The 24782-nt window shown below is 41.9% G+C and overlaps 1 long non-coding RNA gene and 1 other non-coding gene across 32 annotated transcripts; both read left to right on the top strand.

Annotated features, from left to right (window-relative positions):
• Positions 1–1771: 1771 nt before the first annotated feature.
• Positions 1772–24564, top strand: Gm6145. 31 transcript variants are annotated; one of them, XR_004691299.1, is made up of 12 exons: positions 1772–1831; positions 1972–2188; positions 3698–3823; positions 9466–9562; positions 9659–10605; positions 14762–14903; positions 16995–17062; positions 18083–18198; positions 19025–19269; positions 20855–21140; positions 21809–21880; positions 22252–24564. It is a non-coding gene; the product is annotated as a predicted gene 6145 (long non-coding RNA). The 31 variants fall into 31 exon arrangements; XR_004691293.1 differs by lacking the exon at positions 1772–1831 and having other exon boundaries at positions 1853–2188; positions 9659–9934; positions 10518–10605; XR_004691298.1 differs by lacking the exon at positions 1772–1831 and adding an exon at positions 1854–1893.
• Positions 21806–21934, top strand: Mir6390 (microRNA 6390). Its single transcript, NR_105814.1, has one exon. It is a non-coding gene; the product is annotated as a microRNA 6390 (primary transcript).
• Positions 24565–24782: the final 218 nt, after the last annotated feature.

Raw genomic sequence — 24782 nt, 5'->3', positions numbered from 1 at the left:
CAACTCTTACTGCGAGTTGCTTCACTCTGCGACATACTTACATAAGATCCAAATTACCCACTGTTTTCTAGAATATGTAGGAACATTCTAGAAATACTCTAGAACCAGATTGTCTAGCTCACACCAGACATACCATGTATTAGCTGTGCAACTGACAACTTCCTTGGTTTTTTGGCTCCACATGTAAAGTGAATTAAAATAGTGTTTACTTCATTGATTTGTTTGAGAATTGAGTTTTTGAAAATGGACAAAATGCTAAAATGACACATGGTATATTATGTGTACCCGAAAGGTAGAGATTGGTAGTATGCAACTCACTGCTCTAAGATTGCTTAGATTCTTGCCAATTTTTTCTGCAAGCACACTCAGGTACCAACCTGGTTTCTTGAATTTGTTCCTTTTGTAGATTCATCTAAAATATCAATTAGCCAACATAAGACAATATATTGCCTCATTCCTGAAATGTCTTAATCAGTAGTCAGAGTCTGTACTCAGCCCTGATGCAATAGTATAGCCATACATACGGAGAAATTTTACATCTGGGCACTTTATTGCCTAAGTCAACAGGACCCATGTTCTATGGTTTGTTACAGTCAAAGCCCCAATTCTAGGCAACAAATTCTTTGGGTATCTTTGACTTGTCTTCTCAAGACTAAAGCATAGAAATGATGAGTTCTCATTTCTTTTTGCATGAAAGTCTGAACTAAGGTAGTTGTGGAATGGCGTACTGGTCAATCTGGGACACAAATTGCCTCTGCATGCCTGTGCCATCTTCAGCAGGATGGTGTCACACCCATGCTGTTCAGGATGCTAGGTAGCCACCATGCTTAACTCCAAGCTGCAGAATGGAGGGAGGGAAAAGAGCGTGTGTGCTGGGAGCTGAGCACACATGTGTAGAACTTGTTACAAGGCCACACCTTGCAAGGGAGTTTGGGAAATGTGGTCTTGAGCCAGTGGCACTGTGCCAAACACCAAGTCAAACTCTCTGTTATCATAGAAGAAAATGAGAACAAGCCCTGTGGAGACAACCAGAAGCCTCTACTACAGCCACTGAAAATGATTCTTTCTCTAATGTAACACAATGTCTGTTAAAAATAATGCAGTGTATGTAACCTATTCAATCTCTACCTCTTTCCCTACCGCAAGAAAAAGTAAAACCAGTGAGGCCATGTGCATTCAATAAAGAATAAAATAAAACCCAATCGTGTATATCAAATGACAGCTCTGTCTCAGCAGAGTTCACGGGTTTTCCTTAAGATATAATTGCATTTCCTAAAATTGGAATCAATTTGCATGTGCAGTTTTTTTAAAATAAAGACCAAAATATTTGCATATTTGTGTAACATGTGGTTGATGCAGACTCCTTGCATTCATAGAGATATCTATTTTAACCCTTCCATGCTTCTCCACCTCGCATACAGAAAAGCGACTCTTTAAAAAGTAAAGCACTTAATTTGAAACAATACCAATCTTTTCTATTACTTTTGAACACGTGGAAAATGCATAAAAGACTGAATATCTGTGATTCATTTTATTTTCTTTTCAGATTTTCTTTTTTAAAGTTGAAGAAACAAATCCTCAGTGCTCAGGGTTTTACAAATGTCACAAAATTTCAAATTTAAAATTCCATGAAGTGTTTAAGAAGGATGAAAAGCAATATATAAATGGCTTTGCTGTCTTTGCACCCAAGCTTTTTGGGACTTTTTGGGGAGGGTGGTTGCTTTTGTTTGTTTTGTTTTGGGTGATGTTCAGCATTTTGTGCCCTGATAGGAATTTTAATGAACAGAAAACAAAAGCACTGGTACCAAGCTGAGCCCAGTGGATGAATCAGGTAGGCGGGTGTATTCATTGCACCAATGGCTGGCAGTTCTCTTGTGCCACGGTGGCCCAAATGTCAGTCAACCAGACATGTCTTCTGAGAGGTAAGTTTTTGAAAAATACTAGACTTTTCTCAAATGTATTTCTTTACAGGAATAAAAAGAAAGCTAATTTTGCATGAGCATGCAGGAAGTCTGCAGACAGACATTCTACATAGTCCCTTGGGGACTCAGTAGAAGTGGAATCAAGACCAACCCAAGCCCAACAAGGCAGCTCCGCTGGTTAATGCCTCCCAGATCTGTCATCTGTGATAAAGAGCCTCGCTGTAGCTGAGGAGCTGGCCAAGAACCTTTCCCAGTTAGCCAAGTTCGTAAGTACAGCGGCAGCTCACGTATCCCCCCCACCCCCTATATTTTCAGTATATTAGTGTGGGCAGCATGTATTTGGAGCTCCTGAATATAATATATAATATAATATAGGTCAGAGAGCACTCTGTTCTTTTTATAGGACTACTCATTATTTCTGTCTCTACATATTTGGGCTTACCCATGTCCGGGAAGGATTGATTCTATCTGAGTTGGTGGCACTTCTTCTCTAACCCACAGGTCTTCCTTTATCTTGTGGTGATTTCACTACACCAGGATGTCTCTAATCCTTTTCTGCCTCTGCTCTAAGCCTTTTCAGTCTCAAAACCTTCAGCTCTTTAGTGTTGTAGGCACAGCCTTCCTTCACACTGCCTCCTTTTCCTTTCACTGAGCTTTCTCATGCTCCCTAGCAGCATATGACCGGGCCAGAAACATTTGCGTTCAATAAAGTAATTCCAAAATAATTCTAAGCAAGAGACATCATGCCCTTGGAGAAGGTGGCTTCAGTAGTGAGGGTGTGGGTCATAGGCTTGCTGAGGGTTCATCAATTCTGCAGTTGATACTCTATACTAGTGTAATGGTTTGAATATGCTTGGCCCAGAGAGTGGCACTATTAGGAGGTGTGGCCTTTAGGAAGTGTGGCCTTGTTGGTGTAGGTGTGGCCTTATTGAAGGAAGTGTGTCATTGTGGGCTTTAAGACCCTCATCCTAGCTTCCTGGAAGCCAATCTTCTAGCTGCCTTTGGAACAAGAGATTATATATAACTCTCAACTCCTCCAGCCCCATGCCTGCCTGGATGCTGCCATGCTCCAACCTTGATGATAATGGACTGAATCTCTGAACCTGTAAGCCAGCCTCAATTAAATATTGTCCTTATAAGAGTTGCCTTGGTCATAGTGTCTGTTCACAGCAGTAAAACCCAAAGACAACTAGTTTTTAGTATTTTTATCCATATTTAAAACCACGGTTACTTTAAAACAAAACAAAACAAAACCTTTAATTGGTTCCTTGTGAGTTTGACATCATATAACCCAGCCCGATCATCTGTCTGAACCCTCATATCTGCCCTTTACCCTTGCAATCTCCTTCCCCAAATACACACACACACACACACACACACACACACACACACACACACACCAACAAAAAAAACATAAAAAACATCCCATTATGGAAACTGTAGTGGGTCAGTGTGTCCCATAGTATGTCCCTCTGTCTACACATCTTCATTTGCAAGTGTTCATTGCAATGAGTTAGCAGTCAGGCCCTAGATCACTGGTTTCTGTGACATCATCAACATTATAGCCTCAGTGGGACTCCTCCCTGTAGTCCTGTTGTTGCCCTGTGTCATGCAGATGCTGCAACCCTGGATCAGCAGGACTGGCTCCTACATGCATCCCAACTGTTTATAGATGATATGGATTTTGAGGTGGGCCAACACAGAAACGTGGATCTGTGGAGCCCAGATGGGAGCCGAACTGGTCAGTGCTGACTCTCCCTTATCTATACCATCAGGCTGAGCTCTTCAGCAGTGCTTTGGCTAGGCCACCCAAAGCCACCATCTGCAGCAGACAAGGTCAATTCTTCTGCTCTCATGCCTTGGCCATCATGACCAGCTAGCTCCACTGTGTTGCTGGCCAGGTGAGGTGCAGGGCCTACACTTCTGAGTGTCACAGTGGGTGAGAAGCGGGGGGGGGGGCTGCTCATCCACTCTTAGGACCCCAGGTCCAGCTCTCCCGGCCACTGCAGGTGATGAGCGGGGAGAAGGGGAGGGCATCACCTCCACAGCCATGGCCTCCTCATGGCGGGTGAGTTGGGCACAGCAGGACTAGCTAGCTCTCTTGTGCTGCCATCACAGCTAGCTCACCTGCTTCCCCTTGAACAGGGCCAGCACTGCTGGTGAAGCTGGTTCTCCTGAGATCCAGACCAGAGGTGATGGTGTTTGTGTAAGTGTGGGGGTAGTCACCTCTTCATCCATACTATACCCTATGGCAGACTAGTGGTGTGATTAGGTCTCCCATACTCACGCCCTTGAGGCCGGCTAACCCATGCGCCCACCACAAGGACTAGCTCCACTGTGCCGCCTCCGCAAGGTGCGTTGCCAGTGGTGAAGAATACCCTGAAAACAAGTCTTGGATTAAAGATTAACTGTGGACTCTCCAGCAGCGGGCAAAGAAGCACACCTTGTTGTTGGTGGTGTTCTTTTATCAGTCAGGTGCAGAGCGGACCGCAGTCCTTTGTTCGTCCTACCTTGATGCCTGTCGTAGCCCAAGGACTCAAGAAGATCAAGTAAAATGAAACCCAGGCAGCACAGAGCGGGAGGAAGTCAGAGACAGGCACACTGTAGTGCCATCCACACACCTGCCACCCAGCTCACTGCACAAGCAGGCCATAGATACCCACCTGCTGCCACACCACACAACATGCAGCACACAGGATGGAAAATGTCGCCCAGGGTCTGCCAGCTACATGCTCAGCCTGCAGCAGGAGTCATCGCAGTGGTGGTCAGATGGCAGAGAAAGAAAGGCGGAACGGCTTGCGCATCATGAAGAGTGGTGGAACTGGAGACTCAAGGATGGAGAGGAGAAGCCTATCTTGAGTGGGCAGCCCTGCCACCTCAGGCCACGGTGAAGTTCAAGCCCAAGCTGCCACTGAGGGCCATGGTCGGTCAGTGACTATAGCAGCAGCAGGGGTCAGTGTCGATGACCGTGCTCATATTAACACTAGAGAATGTGGGCAGTCACCAGGGACATGGATAGAGCAACGCATAGCTGGCCCCTCTCCTCACTGGATCCAGTGCGCTTGAGAGCCAGCCGCAGCACTCACCACTGGGCAGCACTTGGAGGAAAATAAATGTCCACCAAATGGCTGTTTAAATTAATTATAGGAAGTTATACAAGACATGACCTCATTTTATGAAAGAAAAAAATCAATACTATGTGAATGTAATACATTCACAGTATTACACATGATTACATACTTTTAATAATTTAAAAGGATATTGAAAATATTCTATGGGATGTTAACAGCACTTATCTTTGAATAGGAAGGATCGTGCTCTCTGCTTTTCTCTGCAGTAACTTCTTGGCCCATTTTTTTTTTAAATGAAAAGTAGGAGAAGGTTGAGGGAGACCTTAGTGTGTTCTGTGTTCTATGGCAAGTTGACGTTTTAATCCTCAGTAATTCTGTAAGGTGGATAACAGATGACGTTTTATTAACACATACAAATGACATAGAAACTTAGAGAAATACAGTAATGGTCAAGATCATATTGTACCTTGTTTCAGACATGAGATAAGAACTTGCACATGAGCGAGGCAGGCTCCGAAGAAGTTGTTTGGTATTCCGCTGCTGCTGAATATTTAGGAAGCACTTCTAACACTAGAAACCACACAAGCAAGAAACGATCACCAAGCAGATAACACAGAGCTTAAACAAGCAAAATGAAAACCAAAGAGCCATTTTACCAGTCAGTTAGGTTGTAAGTCATTTGGGAGGCTATATTTTAAATTTTCACTTTTTTTTTTCAGTGCCAGGCTTCTGAGATACTATTTCAGCATACCCCTCCAACCACGCAGAGCAACCTCCAGGATTACAAATGAGTGAATGTTGTCACTCATTTCTTTTCATGACAGAGGGTCATGCTGACCATCATTTCCTAAATTATGTGATATAATTGCTTTAGTGACAAGGTCTTCCTTAGAATCCTAGCCACTTGGATAACTTCATACTCTCTACACACAGCCAATGACGACTTGAAACTTGTCCACACTCTGGAGTTCTGTTTCCACTGTGTGGTACAGTTCTCATTAACTTCCAAGGCTCTCTGCCTCTTCTCTCTTACCAGGTTCCACTTCCACCCTGCAGATGACCCAATTTCACTGTTCTTTTATGTTTGAGACTGAGAAGCCAAAGGTGGCAGGAGGTAGGACCAAATCAAAAACAAACAAAAAAGTTAGTATGGAGACTACTTCCTGCTGAGATGATCATCATGTTGGTGCCCCTCTGAGATAGGTACCTAAGCAACCTGTACCCGAGGACTTCAGGGGCCATCTGATCTGTATTCTCCTGTTGCTGTACATACTGACTATGCTGGATCTGAGTTAGGACAGCCCATGGGGTAGTGCTCAGCATCTCGCCAGACTAACCAGAGGGCACAGAGACAGTATCTTAATTAACAAAATCAGAAATGAAAAGAGAGACATAACAACAGTAACTGAGAAAATAAAAAAATAAAAAAACAAAAACCATCAGATCCTACTACAAAAGCCTATACTCAACAAAACTGGAAAATCTGGATGAAATGGACAACTTTCTAGACAGATACCAGGAACCAAATGGCAAGAGACATTTGAAAGACATAACATGGAAGCATCATGCTTGACTGGCTAGGACAGACTGTTCAAAACAAAACAAAACAAAACAAAACAAAACAAAAACCAGTAGTAATTTCAGGTTGTGAAACCAGGTAGATAAAGACTTCTGTTCTCAGCACACTTCATAGTGGCCTGGAAAATCTGTGTTCAAGATGGAAAAGTAAAATTGGTGTGTCTTCATAGGCTAAATATTTCACCATGGGATTATAGCTAATCCTTTGAAAAGGCAATGATAGTAGAAACATAGGCATGACCTCTTACCTAGGAAAAGGTAATCACTAAAACTTAAAGTCAAATACCTGAGTTCTCTAGGAGAGTAGGGGAGACTGAACATTGCCATCACAGGGACACCAAAGTAGATTTAGAGGATGTGCCAAGGCTGACGGCTATAAGAAGCATATGTCTCTTCTTTTATTTTCCCCATAGATCAAAAGTCTTATCTTTTGGGGCTAAACCCAGAATGCTGGTGGGGTTTTTCTCTTGGAGGCTCTGGTGTAGCTTGGTCTTTTCTGGAGGTCAGCCATTTACCTTGGACTGGAGCCCTTTTTAAGTCAATAGTGAGTGGTGGGTCAAGTCCTTCCATTGTATTACTTTGACTTATTTATTTTATTTTCCATTTATTGACCCTTTAATACATTTGGCCTTTCAGGATATCCCAGAATATTCTCTCTGTTTTAAGATCAGGAGATTAGCAACTTGAGTATGACCCAAAACTTAAAATTTCCCCTTATTGTGCAACAGTCACAGGCTGGAGATTGGATCATGAGTATTTTTGGAGGACAAACATTATTTTACTTTATACAGATGACTGAGCATCGTAAAGTGTGTTCACCCCAAACCAGGAGCATCAGTAGCATTGAATGCAGTGTGACTGGATTGGGATACCTGTGGTGTGAGTGCAGAAACCTCAGGGGACCATGAGTTGTAAGTGGGCAGAAAGAACACCTAAGTCAAAAAATAAGGGTGACGTCAAAAAATAAGGGTGACGAAGCAATGAGCAGACTTATATAAGTGGCTTCTTATCAAGAACATAAACTCTAGAAAGGACTTTCAGTGGGCTTTGTGTTTTTAAATATAGAGCTCTCCACATTCTCTCTCCTCATTGGCTGATAAGTCATGGTTGCTACTCTTCACTTAATATCTCTGGGATTTAAAATCACGGTGTAAAGTAGCTGTTAGGAGTTACTTTTTAAACTAACAAACGGAAGAATAATGTGCCTTTGGTAGGATGGACAGATGGTTTTAAGACAATGTTTTCAAAATTGTATTTCTAAAAGAGATAGTGATTTTATTCCACTTGCTTAAATTAATGTTCCTTGAGTCACTGACACCATCAGAAGTCATTTTAGGGCTGGAGGGATAGTTAAGAGAATGCATTACTTTTTCAGTGTGGCTCTGCCATCTGCACTGGACACTCACAAATACCTGCCAATCCAGCTTTAGGGATCCACACCCTCTTCTGACTTCTCTGGGCATTTACACTCGTGTGCAGATCCCCCACATGGGCACAGACAGACATACATTATTAAAAATGAAATAAATCACTAAAAACTTACTTAAATAATCAGGTTTCAAATGAATTCACAATTACAAATTGACATGAGGATGGGGATTATTTTTTGAATCAGTCTTTGAATTTAGCTTCTTGGTCGATACAATTCAGTTGAATAAGATCAGTTATAATACACACTGAAAGATTATGCAACTAATATAAATATATAGTCAATGCCAATGTGTACTGTAAATGAAATGAGATATAGTATTATCATAGTATAGATGATTTCTAATATTAAATCACTGTTTTCTTTTACTGAAAGTAGATATTTTTTCACATAATATAACTTGATTACAGTCCCCCCTTTTTCCTCCCAGTTAGTTCTCATGTGCTCTACCATCCTGATACACCCTCTTTTTATCATTAGAAAACAAACAGACTTCTAGGGGATATTAATAAAATAAAATATAATGAACCAAAACGAATAACACAGTAGAAAAGGATAAAACCAACAAACAGAAGGAAAAATGCTCGAGAAAAGGCACAAGAATCAGAGGCCTCCTGATTATTCACACAATCAAGAATCCCATAAAGACACTGAACTGGAAACCATGATATATTCTGAAAGGAACTGCAGGCATATATATAATGCATAAATAAAATTAGATTTTTATAGCCATGAGTGGCTATTCCCTGTTTCCTCTTCTGTGAGGCTCAGTGTGTCTGCTTTGATGTTGAGACCTTTGATCCAATTGGATTTGGGTTTTATGCAGGATGATAAGTATGGATCTACTCAGATTCTTGGAGTGAGGAGAGGTCACAATAGGGAAAGAGACTAAGGGATTGGATATGGAGAGAAGGAGAGAGAAGCTGAAGCTGGACTGCCTGGGTTGCTACCAGGCTGGGCTGTAGAGTTCCCAGAGAACGCCTGCTGGCGCTGAGGACTGGGTGGGCAGGGAGGCAGAAGGTTGTTGGGAGAGGTCTGTGTGAGCCACTGGAGTGTGAGCAGAAGGGGAGGGCACACTGGGGGTTCTGTTTCAGAGCTGGGTATGAAGCTGGGGAATTGCACTTGGAGAATGGAGGGACATGTAAAAACCAATTAGCCCGCTTAGTTCCCTGGTCAGAGTGTAATGTTAAATCTTGAAGTCGTTTCTCAAGAAAGATCTTTGAATTAAACATGAAATGATAAATTGATGAATTATAACAGATCTAGGTAGAATTTATCCACCCCCATCCCTACCCCCTTTTTGGGTAGATAACAGAAATGTGCAATTCACTGTACTATGGAGACTGGAAGGTCTACTACATTTATTGCTGTGCCAGTTCTCCTTATAAGTTGTTGTTGCTGCTTTTGTTTTATTTATTCTGTCTATGGGTGTGTTTGTTTTCTGTTTGTTTTTCTGTCTTTCTAGGTAGCCTTAGCTGGCCTGATACTTGCTATGTAATCCAAATTGGCTTTGAACTCCTAGCAATCCTCCTGAGTTAACTCTCCGTGTGCTGGGATTACAGGTGTGTGCGACCACATCTGTATTATCTTGTCCTTATTATTCAGCCCTTGTTCTTGTATATTAATTTATTTTGTTTTTTTTTATTTGCATTTTTGAGGCTCTGACAAAATGCCTGGGAGAAACAACTTAAGAGAAAAGGGTCTATTTTGGCTCATGTCAAAGGATCCCAACTACGATGGTGAGGCAGATATTGTGGTAGAAGTGGCTGAGTTAAGTTCTTAGTCTGTGTTGATGTGAGTACCAAGCAGATGGTCACTTCATGAGGAGAAAACAGGGAGCTAGACTGGATCCAGCGGTATGTATGGGAAGCTGCTTCTGTTTGCAAGGCCACATATTCCTAGTTCACAGCCTCATACAACAGTGCCACAAGCTGGTGAGTTTTCAAATACGTGCACTCCCAGGAACATAATATATGGAAATAATCTTGCATCTCCTCACTGGTAATCTTTGTCCGGGTGAACTGGAAGGGTCCTTAGAGTAGGAGTGAGCTGGATTGCTAAACAGAGTTCCATTATTCTCCTATCAGATCAATAAATTTTCACTTGTTCTGAGGTACTATTTATGGATTAGTAAAATACCCACAATAACATCTACAGACAGAAAGGTATAGGATTCGATTCATGGTCTAGAAGGTGTTTATATAATAATATCTTTTTAAAACTCATACAGAATATTTATTTATTGTCTGTCTGAGCCATGTTGCTGAAATTAAGGAATAAAATTACTGTTTTAAGTTACTTTACAAACATAAAATATATTCAGTTCAAGAACATGCAAGTTAAATGTCTGATTTCAAATTAGCTTTGCTCCCTCATCTGCCTGGTTTTGATTTTCTCAAGTGGATCCACGAGGAGATGTGATAGGATGGGAAGCCATGAATGGGACGCTCAGTATGAGATCTGGATCCAAGTCCACTTTATTCTAAACAGCAGTGTACACTGCCTGTTCTTTCCTAGTTCCCAGGAATGTGGTGAAGAGCAACTGTAAGCGATAAGATTGTTCCCAGCGCTAATAAAACTTTGGAGTTAATTAACTGAGAAGAAGGTAAAATGAAATGTTGTTATGAGGGCTAAAGTTGTTTTTCTACCTTTTTGAAAATTATTTTTTATCTGTTGAAATTATAATATAATTATCATCTCTCCTTCTTTTTGCTCCCCTCCCAATCCTCCATGAACCTACCTTGCTCTCTTTCAAACTCATGGCCCTTGGCCTTTTGTTATTAGTTGTTGGTGGTGATGGTGGTCATGGTAAGGTAGGAAGGGAAGTGGGAGAGAGAGGGGAGGGACAAAGGAAGAAAGAAAGAGAGAGAGAAATCCTAAATACATAAACACAGCCTGCTAATTCTGCATAATGTTACTTGTATGAATATTTTTTCAGGGCTAACCACTTGGCCATTTGGTTTTGGATAGCCAAGTGGTATGGTCTTCCTGGGAAAAAGTACTTCTCTTGCTTTTAACATTCTTTAGTTGCCAGTAGGTCTTTGGTGGCATTGAGTTTTTGTGAGCTTCCCCTCATCCACATTAGCATGTCTATTGTTGTTATCCTTAATCAGCTCATGTTCAGGTGGCCATGCATCTGACACTTCACAGGTATCACGCCTGACAGTTCTAGGAGACACAATCTTATAGCAATCTCTTTGATCCGCTGAGTCTTTCTACCCATCTTCTGAAATGATTCCTGAGTCTTAGGTGCGGGAGTTTAGTCGTAGATGTGTCTACTGGGACTGGTCTCCAAAAATCAGCAGATTGATTGGCTGTGAATTTCTGATGGTCCCTGCCCATTGCAAAGAGGAGCTTGCTTTGAGGAGTACACATATGTTGAAGATTGGAACTAGGAAACTCAGATGAGAGAGGACATATGATGTTTGGCTTTCTGGGTCTGGATTTCCTTCCTCAATATGACCTTCTCCAGTCCCATCATTTATCCTGCTGGATGTTAGGTATTGAGTTCTTTTTCAACCTTAAGAAATTAGCTTTCTTCATTCATGAATAAATATATTGCCTTAGTTCAGTCAAAAACAACATGATGATCTTGTAGTTGTCTTTGATAAATTTAATTGAATAGATCACAAATTAACATACTAAAATTCCTGTCTGAAATGAATGACAGTTTATAATTTATAGTCTTCAGAATTTTAGACTGGGTAGGTAGCTCAGTGGTTGAGTGTTTTGCCTAGCATGTGTGAGGACCTGGCTTCAACTCCTAAAACCATGCAGAAAGTGGTAGGGGGTGGGTGTGTGGGGGGTGCTAGGCTACAGATACAACTTATTCAGTAGAATGCTTACCAAACATGCACAAAGCCCTTGGTTCAATCCTCAACACCACATAAAATAGGTATGATAGTTTTACAGTTCAGGAGGAGGAAGCAAGAGTATTAGCATCAGAGGGTTAAGACTAGCCTCAGATATATAGCAAGTTTGATGCTAGACAAGAGACTGACTCAAACAGAATGGAATCTCTATATATCTATATAATAAGGCATATATGTATACATAATATATATTATTGAATATTTCAAAGTATTTCAAAGACTGAAGGAAACCTGATGTGATACTATAAGAAATATAAGGATGGGGACAGCTGAGGGTTGTACAGTGGATGTAATTGTGATTTCCAAGGAGTGTGGGAGAACAGAATAATCATGAGTCAAATGATAGATACAACTATATGCTACTGGAGGGAGGGTAAAGGCCTCAGAGGAAGGCAAGGGTGCAATTGAAAGGAAGAGAGATAGCATCTTGATGTTTCAGGGGCAGACTCTCACCTTGGACATGAGTAGACTCAAGCTTTTTTGATACATCTCCCAAGTCATGTATTCACTCTGAGCCTCAGTGTCTTTTGCCCTTCAAAGAGGGGGCACCGATAGTAACTCTTTGCAGGTTTCACGTAAGGAAATGTGTTTTACCACAAGTGCTGTACAAAGCATGGAACCTGACACTGAGGAAACCACCAGGAACAGTTAAACATCCTTTAAAAACACATCTAGTAAAGGACTTTCAGTGAGAAAAGGAAGGTAGCCAGCAGCTCAGGAAAGAGGAGGGGAGGACGGTCCAGGGAAGACATTGGTTTTTGCTTAGATGATATGCTCTTGAATAGCAGGAATGACCATGACAGATCTCAGAGACTTGATGCTGAGAAACCAAGGATGCTGTGTCCACTAAGAACTCTGAATGTCAGGGATGGCAGTGGCCTGGGGAGTCTCCAGGACACTCTGGAACCTTGGGCTGTTATCAAGTGGCCGTCAAGGGAACTCACAAAAGGATTCAAGAGCCCTGGTCAGGGGTGCACCTCATGGACCACTCCTTAACCAGAAGCAGGATAAGCTGGAGAACTATCAGTCTTTGAATGTTCTGTCTACATTGTCCTAAATTTGCTCTTGGGATTTGACTCAGTGTGTAGGATGGCAAAGAGAACAAACCTCAAGAACATCACAAGAAAATGTAGGAAAGATAAATGTGTGAAATGGAACAGTACAATCTGTAAGAGAAACGGGCACTTCAGAGTGTATGTGGAGCCAGGCGTGGGCCTGCTATGCTCTGCCTGGTCCAGGGAGGAGACTGCTTGGAAGGATCCTGGGCCGGACTTTGCCTGATAGATTTACCAGAGACCAAGAGAGGGAAGATAGATTACATGGCGATTTTGTAAAGTACAAAGTTGGTTACATATATCTATAAATAAAGTTTAAAGTCCATTGTGGGAGGGGCTGCTGGAGAGATGACTCAGTAGTTAAGGGCCCTTGCTGCTCTCCCAGTGAACTCTTGTTTGGTTCCTAGCACTCATGTTTGGCTGCCCACAACCACCTGTAACTACAACTTCAGGGCATCTGAGGATCTCTTCCAGCCTCTGGAAACACTTGCATTTATAGGCAGATACCTATATAAATGCTCATGTGCATGCACGTGTGTGCATGCGCGCGCGCGCACACACACACACACACACACACACACACACACACACACCTTCTAAAAATAAATCTTTATTTGTCATGCAATGAGTCACGATAATTACACTTTCTTACACTAGTACACCAGTTTACAGAGCATGCCAGAATCTTCTTTAATTCTTATCATACACAGGAAGATAGTGCTCGTTTTGTTCCTGATCTTGCAAATGAGGACAAAGTCTCAAAGGACTTTAAGTTGCATGCCCAGGGTGGCTCTGCTGTTACTGAAACCAGCTGCCTCGGTATTCATTCATATTCAGCAAACATGTAGTGGGTTCCTCTCCTCTGCCAGGCGCTTGGCCCGAGGCTGAAAATACAAAGACAATGCTCAAATGAATTCACAGAAAGCTGGGGGAAATACATCCAAAAACATGATTCAAATATAATGAAGCTAAAAAAATGATACAAGGTTGCATGTGACATTGTTAATTGAGACTATACACAAAGGGGACTGGGAACCTAAGCTGCTTAGGACAGGTGTCACCAGAAGCCCTTACAGAAGGAATAAGTAGGTGTTTAGGGGAGGAAGACAGAAAGCTGTTCAAGGCACTGACGCTCCACACAGAAAGCCATGGGAGCTCAATAGCACATTCTATGATGCCAACCTCAGAAATTAACAGCCTTGAGTTGCAGGTGGAAGGTGCAGAAGCCAAATTAAAAACAGTCTTTTCAGGCTGAGCTCAGGAGCCTGAATTTCCATGCTGTAAGTGGCTGGGATCCACTGGAGGATTTTAATTGTGTAAGTTGACAAGATCAGATTTGCTATTCAGAAAGCACACCCTGGCACAGATCGGTGGGTGGAATAGAAAGTGGTTGCCCTGGAGACAGGCAGACCCATTAGGAAGCTCTGACAAAGATCCAGGAGAGAGAAAATGAGGATAGTGGTTGGAGGAATGAGCAGATTCAAAGACATTTTAGAGGTGGAACGGATGGTCGGGAGACGCTCATTCAGTGTAAATGCTGAAGGAAAGGAAGAACCAAGGAGCGCTGTGGTTTCCAGCTTGGATTTCTATATGGATAGTGAATAATTAATGAAGATGTGGCGGGCGGGCATAATGGGGACTTAAGAGGGAGGTAGTTGTAGATGGACGTGATCAATATACATTTGTTTAAATGTGTATAACTTTCAAAGAGTAAGAGAATTATTATTTTAATAGATCAAGGTATAAAATACAAAAAAAAGTCAAATGGGGGGGGGGGTTTGCTAATGAATTCATATGTGACCTGTTGAATTTGATGTATCTTTTGGACTTGTAGGTGAAGAAGTCACATGTGGTGAATATATTATCATCAGAATGCGGAGCAATGAAATGTAAACAGATAGGAATCGTCACTAAAGCTCCAACTGCAGCCTCCGGGTGCCATAGCTTTTGCACCATCCATTTGCACCATCTCTGCAGTAAGTCCTAGCTCAAGCCTTACTCCAAAGTACAAATTAGCATAGCAGCTCAGTCAACAATGCCTCCGAGCTTCTGGAAAGAAAGATGCTCAGTCACCATAGACCCAGAATTAATGAAAAGTCACAGAAATAATAGCTCCATTCTCTACTTGCTTCTGAACCTCAAATCAGTGGTTGGCAACAAGGTAAGGGACTTACAGAAACTGCTGAAAGGACTTTCCGGTAAATAGAGCGCCAAGAGGAGTTTGCTTTGGATATCTGCTCTGACTAAACCATATATGTGCTTGTGCTACAAAACCTCTAGTTCCCATTCTTGACCTGAATCCCTTTTCTAGTTGGGAATTTCTTGCTTCTCTTTTTATTTTTTTTTCACCTGATCAAGTTACAAGAATTAGATGATATATATAGATACACATACATACATACATATATATATTAGATATAATTCGCCTATATTTCAGCTAGAAGATAACTTTTGGAGAAAAACAATTTTTTTTCTGCTTAGTTGTGAGAAAATGCCAGCAACATAAATTTCAGACCTCACAAATAAGAACCAATTTTTCTTTCAATAGAAATGAGCGGAGTGTTCGAGTAGAGAATTGTCACTATCAATACTTGCCCAAAAGACTGAATGGTCATTATCTATTCCCAAGTTGTGATAGATATGAAACAAGCAATACCATAATGTTTTGCTTTCCTCCCTCTCACAGGGAAGGAGCAAGGGGCTTTGAGGGAGCCTTCTGAGAGGAGGAAGACCATACTTAATGCTAATAACACGGGGAAGACGGAGACTGGGGATTGCAGTACAGAGTTTTGAGTTTCCAAAAAATTTTTGATAATGATCCTGTTCTAGGGATTTGATGAGCGACAAACATAAAAATTTTAAAGTGATCCAGAAACCTTTAAAACGAGATCTATCATATGACAAATGCTCATAAATAGCATGAGGATTAGATAAAAGAGGTTACTGACTTCCTCAAGGTGCCCAGAAAATAACTGACAGCATCCCAAGAACACAGTCCTTACTGTCCAGTACAAGCTCCTCTTCACTGTCCCAAGCCACACATGTACTCTGAGCACACGTGTTAATGAGACTCGTATTGTGTAGTAATTCTACTCTGAAGTTTGTTGCTTTGGCCTATGGATAGATTGAGAACCTTCGAAGCAATTAGCACCAATGATTGTTAGAATGAGAGGAGCAAGGTTAGTGATCTGCTCTAAAGAAGCAAGTGGCACCATGCTGTGTGAGCTGACCATTAGTCAGCATCACTTTAACCCAGGAAAGCCTGCTGCTGAAGTGGCCTAAGGTGATGAATCACAAGGAGCATCTTGCTCTTGACTTGGCTGCCATTAAAGTGATGCCAAGCACCACATAACCAACTGAAAGGCGTCAAGGGGTTGGCAAGCCACTTGCACAACAGAGTTTGATGTTAAGCATCTGGGAGTTTCCAGCATATGAAGGATACATGGGGGTTCCGAAATTACCTACATCACTGAGCACTGTACAGCTGTCACTTAATATTTAAACTGGATGAGAAATCACAAAAACTCTGGTTTCTCAAAAGCAGAACTACAAGCTGTCAAAGTTGTTGGGTCCTTGGAGGCTATCCCAACTTAATTACTTATTTCACAAATGGAGAAACGTGCCATTATTCATGTGGGCAGAAGAAAGAATACGGAGCTAGAATCCTTCCTGGGTATCTTGTTTTAGGGGATTATAGACATAGACTCTTAAGGAACACCATCTGTGCAAGAGGCACAGCGCACTGACTAAATGCATGCTGAGAGTCTCCTGGTTAAATCCACCCTCTTCCTGTTTCACTTCACATGCAGATGCTGGAAAGGGTAGGGACCTAATGAGAGGCAGCAGTCAGCCCCTCCCAGCTGTTCTTGCTCTAACCACATCCTGGTCAGGTGCCATTATTCCCTGGCTCCCCTGACTTATTCTTCACACTGTCCTCACTGATGATGGCTTTCCTAAAGCACTGTTGCCCTTCCAAAAACACTCCAACAAGGCAATTTATAGCTGACCTATGTTTTTCTAATAATGTTTTCTCTCCTCTCTTCATCCTGGAAATCCACGTGTCTCAGTTGCTCTCAATCACTGCCACGAGTCTGGTGATGCGCTAAGCTCGGGGCAGGATCTCAAGGGCTTTGAGGTAAATAAGGTACCCTCTGTGGGCTCTGTTTCAATTAGATGCTAGAGCAATTGTCATCATTTTAGAGAACAAAGATACTGTGATCGAAAACCGTGAAGGCTGCTGTCTATGTCATGCTTGTCCCTAGTTTACATGCATTTTCCAGATAACCAAATCCAATAAGCCCTGAGTGCACCCTGATCCCCTCTCCACTCCCGTGTCAGCTCCAAATGGATGGAAGATGACAGGAAGGAACTAGCTGGGACACAGAGCAAAACTTCTAGAGTTAATGAGACAGTAACTCTCATCTTAGTTCCTGATGAAGGACCTAAAGCTGTTTGGTGTGGCTAGGAGCATATGATTTTCCTGAGGGACCTGTTAAACAAGTCCCATCTCTCTTGAGTTTCAGCTTACATAGCCAGAAAATAAATCCTTTCCCTGTTCCAAGCAAAGTACTAGGACATCTTGCTTCTCTTGCCTCTACAGACAGCAAGATGACTTCATGGCTTTCTCTTTCACCACAGTCACTGGTGCTCAGTACAAATGAGACTCACCTTAGAAAGAAAGAAAAGAAAGAAAGAAAGAGAAAAAGAGGGGGAGGGAGAGAGGAGGGAGGGAGAAAGGGAGGAAAGAAGGAAGGGAGGGAGGGAGGGAGGAAGGAAGGAAGGGTGGATTTGGAAAACACACTTACAGCCTCCTAGAGAGGAAATAGGCCGTGAAACCTAATGAAGAAAGAACCATAGACCAAGGTCACAACAGCAAAAACAGAAAGAAAAAATATGAGCACATTACTTCGTAGAAGTAATACATAAAACATCTGCAGCAGAGGCATTATCTTCTACTTAATGAGCTAAATGCATTATTTATTAATCCTGTTATATGTGTGTATCAGAGGTCAGAGGGAAACTTGTAGGAGTCGATGTTCTTATTCCTTGTGTCTGGAGAATTGAACTCAGCCTATTAGGGTTGGTGGCAAAGGAATAGTTATAAACAGACCACCCCCCCCCCAAGCGACCACATGTAACTCATTGATTTTGGCAGGATGTCTGCATCATCTGTATTGACCTGCTCCCCAGATTAATACCGAAGCACTGCAATTTCTTGAGGATTATCCACCTAGGAGGAAATGATACGCTGGCCCATCCATAGTAGTCAAGGTATGTTCAACATCAAGAGAAGGTTTGCTGTGTAACAGGTAAGAACAGGTTTAAAAGTGTGGCTTTATATGATAGCAAAGCACAAATATTCCTAAGTATTACTGTAGTGTTCACAGTAGTCAAAATAAAGAATTAGCCCAGATGTCTGTCAACACATGAATTCCTTAAAAAAAAAAACCTTAGTATAAATACCCAGTGGAGCTTTTTGCAGATATATAAAGAAAGGATTGTGTCATTTTCAGGAAATAAATGAACTAGAGGTTATTGAGATAAGAGAGACTCAGAAAAAAAAAACCACTAAATTAATTGAATATAATGTTCCAGAAACATTCACATATGTAAGACAGTTGTAATAAAGATGTCATCACTGAGAGTAGAAATAGTATTTTCTGTGAGTCCCTGTGAGTCTATATGAGCTGTTTGTAAAAATAACAATAATAAACAAACATTGAATCACCCCTCACGACTGCATTTAAAGTTGATTAGAAGTTAGAAGTGAAGGTTTTGAAGGTTTTGTGTAGGATATTGAACTTTATAAATGAAGTTGCACGGGGACCTGGGTGTGGCTCAGTGGTAGAACACTTGTCCATATGCATAGGGCCTTGAGTGCAGTCACGCACACACAGAGAGACATGTGCAAACACAGCATAATAGCTACTTCAATTTTCAAAATCAATATATAGGTAAAACAATCACAGCTAATTATCAGAAAAGTTATGACCTAAGCATTTAAAAATATTAACCTTTGAGCATGATGGAATCCCTCCACAGACACGCAATCCAGTTTTGATGAATCAGGGCTCAAAGGATTTTGTGTGCTCCACAGAAACAGTCTGAGATCCAAAAAGTGGCTTAAAAGAGGGAAAAGTTAATCAAAATGTCTGTGAAGCTCTGGCTTCAGTCTCTCCAGCGAGGCTTTCTGAAGCACAGCTCTGATAGAACTAAACCCAATGAGACACCGCCTACAAGAGGAATCCAGCGTGTGAACGAAGACTAAAAAGCAAAACAGCAGCGTCTGGAGTGGACAGCTTCTCTCACTCAGAGAACTGTAGCCTCAAATTCCTGGCAGAGGTGAGACTAGAACTCAGTCTCATGGTATTGCCTACAGTTAACAACATTAGTTGAATTGTGTGTGTCTTAATTTCACTTATGTAAATGGAATGAACAGGTAGACATGGTAGTGCGGGTCTGTCATTCCGGCACCAGGGAGGCTGAGGCAGGATAACAATGTGTTAACATTCCACCTGATTTATACAGTTAGTGTCAGACTAATCTGAGCCATAGGCTGAAAACTTGTCTCAAGTCAATCAACGAAGAGAAGCATAAAAATATCCCAACCATCCTGAGATTTTCAGTTTTATAAGTAAAACAAGTCTAAGTCCAACATGAGACTGCTATTCAAACAAACAAACAAACAACAAACGCTGAAGATGGGCCCAGGAGGGTCCTGCCATTACTAGCAAAGGGCCGCCATTACTAGGTCAAGGCCTAGACTCCGATGTGATTGGGTTGAGCAGGCAGCATAGGCCTCAGTTTGCGGAAAATGAAAATGCAAGGTGCCTTTCTCAAAGTGATTTTGAATTTTAGCGGCTAGAGAGAGCAGAGTATCAAACCACGATGAAGGGCTTCTAGTTATCACACACACACACACACACACACACACACAGAGAGAGAGAGAGAGAGAGAGAGAGAGAGAGAGAGAGGGAGAGAGAGAGAGAGACTCTGCCTTCACACTTGCTGACAACAAAAATCACATCGTCCTCCACACTCCCTGTGAGCACAGGAAGGACTACGTGAGGTCTCTGGAGTGTGATAAGCTTCCCATAGGAGACTAACCAGGAGAGAGCATCTATATACCGAATCTTAACTGTGCCTTTGCTTCTCAAAATGATAGCCTGCTGATGCAAGGCTGTGATTTCCTGAATATATTCCCATTTCTGTTGCCAGCCTTGTATTCCCTAGGTTGTCCAAAAAAAAAAAAAAAGTTGTGGATGTGATGATTCTTTTTTTTCTTTTTATTATGCTTCAGTGAGCTTTCAAACTTAGCTGGTCAGAAATAATGAATTTATGCGCGTACACACACACACACACACACACACACACACACACACACACACCTAGCCTACCTTAATTTTATCAGTTAATAAAGAGAGCCAAACTATTCAGAATATTTAATACAAAGAACAAAAGAGTGGCACCGCCTGAAGAATGTCAGCAGTGTTTTCAGCTCCGCCGCCCGCTCCGCCCTGTCTTGTTTTGCACTTTATCTTCCTGGAGCCTTTCCAGGAGACAAATCTTTCCATCAGAATCTTTGTGGGTTGAAGCCCGTGTCCTGTCAGGTTGTGTATCAAAATTTCTGGTGAATTTTTCCTCCTCAATATTTCAGACCTATAAAAAAGATTTGCAAAGGCAGAACTCTAGATATTATAATCACTCCAAGCACAGAAAAAAAAAAGTGGTAAAAGTTTTTCTTTTTCCCACTGCTAAATACAGAATGTTCCTCTGTTAGGTACCCTTAACACTGACAAAGCATATATTTTTGTTTTATCTGAATGAAACAAAATGTAGACTTAAACATTACATTTCAGAGTACACTCTGCTATTTCTTACTATTCGAGGAACATATTTCACAAAAGCAATATCTACTCTTATTTAGGTTTCTTGGAAGAGAAGAATGAGATTGGATCTGAGAAAATGTGGCTGGTAATGAACTCTACGAAGGGATTTTTATACTCTCTCTTTGGCAGTCCATCCTGTGAAATAATAATGAGGTTGGAGGATGGCTGCTAACCATCCCTTGCTTTTCCGTGCCAGGGAACCACCATCTCAGATGGTAGAAACCACTCAGAAGGATCAACTGCTGCAGACGGGAAGAGGAGCAACCTCGTGAATAATTTCGTGACAGGATATTGCAGGAGGGACTTTGTCCAAATGTGTGCAGGGTAAGGGCAGGGGCTATATATGGTAGAATTAGTAGCCGACCTAGCTAATGTTGCAGGGAGAGAGTGAAGAGGAAGAGGTAACAGCAGCGTCTTTATACTTTGCCTGGACATCTTAGTATCACATTTTACCCTATTGACCTCTATTTAAAATGTTGGGACCTTCCCAATGATGCAAAAGCAATCTACACTCAATAGAAACCAGACTGGGTTTTGCATTTTGAGCTTCTACTGGGTGAATAGTGTGTGAGGCTATACTTTGTTGCAATAACGAAAAGCAACACTGAGCTGTATCTTCCAGGGTTGGAAATGAGAATCCACAGTGTGTTGTGTGTTAAGAGCCGTGTTCAGTCATTAGGTGTACTGATATTCAGTAATTTCCCCTTAAGGATATTTCAAGTCGGGATCATACTGTAGTTCCCATGGACTCATGTGTCTGAATACGTGTGCCCTTACTAGTGAAACTGTTTTGGGAAGTCTAGCTAGTGAATCCCTGGTGTGGGCTTTTAAAGGATACAGCCAGTTCTTTGTCTGGTGCTTGTCTGGCCTCACAAGGCTATTGTCTTCAAGCTCCCACTGCCAGGATTGGAGCTGCCCCTGTCACCATATGGACCATGTCACCTAAACTGTGAGCCAATGTGAACCTCCCCATGTTGTGTCACTCCCACCAGGTAGTTGGCTACAGCAACAAGGATGACGAACACAGATGAATTGATCAGGATGTAACCATTCAAAGTTGAGAGGTTTGATGCTTCGAAATCTTTTCCATCTTTGATATTTGCCTTAGTGGCTGCCTCTGTGCTTTTCTTACATCTTCTCTGTGCCATCTTAGAAGCTCAGAAACTAAATTTTCTCTGAACATAGTCATCTTCCAACTCATTCTGAGAGTCACTTTCATATGACTGTTTTGTTTTGTTTTGTTTTGTTTTGTGTTTTGTTTTGTTTTGTTTTAACCAGCTTTCTCCCCAAGGGCTGATCTTCCTGGCTTGTCCCCCCACCCTCCATAACATTGTAATAGCCTAGATTGTCATGATTGTAACCTTTCCCCCCTCTGCTATGTCACTTGGATGACCTCTAGATTCATTTTTGGCACTATTGCTCTTGTGGCTTACAGGATTAGAGGACTTCTCCGAGGCGGCTCCAATGGATGCCAGCAGAGTTAAAGTGTCCAATGGAGAGAAGAGAAGGCTTGGGAAATCCAGAGTCCATTCATTCATCGCCCTCCTCCTAGAACAACAAAAGCGAGCCCCAGTACTCATCAGCATGGACTCTGTGTGTAGTCATCTCCCTTAGTTTCAGAGGTTCCTGCCTACAGCAAAACTTTAGAGGCTTAGAGTTTAACGGTCATAGCTTATTCACCTCCAACTGTGTCCTAGTTCAAGAGAAACACTTCACATATCTGTAGGGAGAAGATAATGAACCAAGGATACAAGTTAAGCCTTAGCTAAGACCTGTTACTCAGGAAAAAGAGCTAAAACAAGCTGCTTAGATCAGCACCAATGTTAGGTAGAGAGAAAAAGAAACGCTGCATAGAAATCTTAAGGTTCACATGTGCTCCAGGCTGGGTCAACAACTTCTAATTTCCTTTGCCAACCAACCATGTCTTTGACAGAAATGATCCTTCTACATAGACCACAGAGGGATCCAATGGAGGTTTCTCTTCCTGAATTTGGGGATTCAGAATCTGGACAAATTCCTTTCCATCAAAGTCCAGTACAAAAGTAGTACCATGGCAGTCCCTGCAGGGACTTGCATCACTTTCCCTAGAGATATCAAGAGAATTTTTAGTGATAAGAATATGGCACAAAATGAGAAATCCCATTACTCTTAAGAGAATCTCTTCCTTCTCAAAGGCACCTGATTAATACATATAGTACTATCAGTAAGGCTGAGCAAAAGGATACTGATGTTCTGAGTGATCTTAAATCATGTAATAATAACTTTATTCGTAGTATAGAACGGAATATTCCCTATTAGTAATCAGTTCCTTTGCCAGATCCTCATAGTATCTTAGTCACTGTTTTATTGTTATGAAGAGAAACTTTGACCACAGCACCTCTTAGAAAAAAGGAAGCATTTAATCGGGACTTCCTTATGGTTTCACAGTTTTACATAATTGTCAACATGGCAGAGAACATGGGGGCACGCAAACAGACATGGTGCTGGAGAAGTAGCGGAGAATATACAGCAACATATAGATACAAAATATAGATACATATAGATACAGAATATAGATACATATAGCTACATATAGATCTGCAGGCAGCAGGAAGAGACTGGGACAAGGCCATACCTTCTAAGGCTTCTCAAGGAGTGTCACTTCCTGATGACCAAGCATTCAAGTGTATGAGCTTATGGGAGCCATTCTTATTCAAGCCACCACACATAGCAAAGCTGATAATGTCATTTTCTGAATTAACCAGGCCAAGGCACACTTCTTAGCAACATGGTTACCTGGTAACCAGAGATTTTTCTCATCCCATGAGAGATTTCATTCAAGAACTGATCTTCTAACAGTTTTGTCTCTCTTAAGAATGCTACAGACAGGGTGGGGTGAGGCACAGTGCTGAAGCCCCTCAAGTTTCCCAGAGGGATGAGTCCATGAAAGACGAAAATCATGTGGTCACACTGAGCATAGACTTCACAAGCATCATGCTAGGATTCCATTTTCTTTCTCAACACAATGATAAATTCTTCTTCCAATAAGCAGAAAATCATCCAATGGGAAAAAAAAATAAAACCAACTAACTTGCAGTCCTTTGGAACAGTTTCATAGCTTACAGGATGGCTTCATAACCCTGGGGACACTCGTTTTGACATGAAAACTTCCTTCAGAACAGGAATTCTGATCCAACATGTGCTCAGACATCATTTCAGTCACTTGCAAATGAACAAGAAAGCTCATGTAAATGAGGAGGCTCAACTCCCAGGCCTGGTGAGTGGGTAAGACATTCCTCTGCTGGGTTTTGAAGGCTGTCTGAAACCATCGGCTGACATCCTTCTCTGTGTGCATGTATGCACTATCTACGGGAAATTCAGCTCCAACCGGTTGTCTCTACAGCTCCCTTAATCTTCTCCTCCCTCCTCCTGGCATTGGCATGTGTCCCAGGACTGCAGCGAGGAGTGCTTACCAACAAAGGTGCTGGCATCTGCATTTGTTTCACAGCCACAAACCTAATGGTTCCATGATTTTGGCGAGCAAAACTGTCAAAATGCCTGAGCACAAGAGATCACAAGATGAGCCAAGGCATAGTGTGCATGCCTTCCTTCCCAGCACTCGGAAGGCAGAGGCAAGGGGATCTCTGTGGGTTCAAGGCCAGCCTGAATCACAAGGTGTACTGGGGATTCTTTTTTATTGTTTTCCTTTTGCTATCTGGAATAGTTTGAGATTGTATTTGATCAGTGCATTAAACAACCAATTAAATAATGTGTGTGTGTGTGTGATTTGAATGCACATGAACGTGCAGGTGCATGTTCCCATGGGCATGTAAGCCAAAGCTCGAAAGATTTTCAATGTCTTTCTCGGCCACATTCAAACACATTAGTTTGGGAAAGGGTCTTTTACTGAAAGAAGAGTTTGATAGGCCAGGGAGCCCCTGAGATCTGACCTTATCCATACTCCACAGCACTGGAGCCACAGGGCCA

Source organism: Mus musculus, chromosome 14, assembly GCF_000001635.26.
Source record: "Mus musculus strain C57BL/6J chromosome 14, GRCm38.p6 C57BL/6J".
In the NCBI taxonomy this organism is placed as follows: domain Eukaryota; kingdom Metazoa; phylum Chordata; class Mammalia; order Rodentia; family Muridae; genus Mus; species Mus musculus.
Note: the sequence above shows the minus strand (reverse complement) of the source record. Positions and strands in the feature narration are given on the sequence as shown.